Source organism: Sinocyclocheilus grahami, unplaced genomic scaffold (assembly GCF_001515645.1).
Source record: "Sinocyclocheilus grahami isolate Dianchi unplaced genomic scaffold, SAMN03320097.WGS_v1.1 scaffold216.1, whole genome shotgun sequence".
Lineage (NCBI taxonomy): Eukaryota > Metazoa > Chordata > Actinopteri > Cypriniformes > Cyprinidae > Sinocyclocheilus > Sinocyclocheilus grahami.
This window is the reverse complement of record NW_015505395.1, coordinates 1,999,791-2,000,612: the sequence shown is the minus strand read 5'-3', so window position 1 is coordinate 2,000,612 and position 822 is coordinate 1,999,791.

Genomic DNA, 822 nt, shown 5'->3' with positions numbered 1-822 from the left:
ACCGTGGTGTTGGTGTGCTTGACTGGCCAGCAAACTCACCAGACCTGAACCCCATAGAGAATCTATGGGGTATTGTCAAGACGGAAATGAGAAACAAGAGACCAAAAAATGTAGATGAGCTGAAGGCCACTGTCAAAGAAACCTGGGCTTCCATACCACCTCAGCAGTGCCACAAACTGATCACCTCCATGTCACGCCGAATTGAGGCAGTAATTAAAGCAAAAGGAGCCCCTACCAAGTATTGAGTACATGTACAGTAAATGAACATACTTTCCAGAAGGCCAACAATTCACTAAAAATGTTTTTTTATTGGTCTTATGAAGTATTCTAATTTGTTGAGATAGTGAATTGGTGGGTTTTTGTTAAATGTGAGCCAAAATCATCACAATTAAAAGAACCAAAGACTTAAACTACTTCAGTCTGTGTGCATTTAATTTATTTAATACACGAGTTTCACAATTTGAGTTGAATTACTGAAATAAATGAACTTTTCCACGACATTCTAATTTATTGAGATGCACCTGTATACCCCTGCTGACTGGTTTTGTGGTCCAGGGTCACATATAGTAAATGTTCTGGTTATTTATTAAGAATTTTTCTTTTGTTAGTTTTGACTGCTTTTATTGTCCTCATTTGTAAGTCGCTTTGGATAAAAGTGTCTGCTAAATGACTAAATAAAAAAAAAATTATAATAATAGTTAAATAAACAGCAGAATAAATAAACTAATAAAGAAATAGTCACATCTATGCTCCTATAAATACTTAAATGGGATATTAATTGTATAATATTTAAATAAATAACAGAATAAATGGGATATTAAT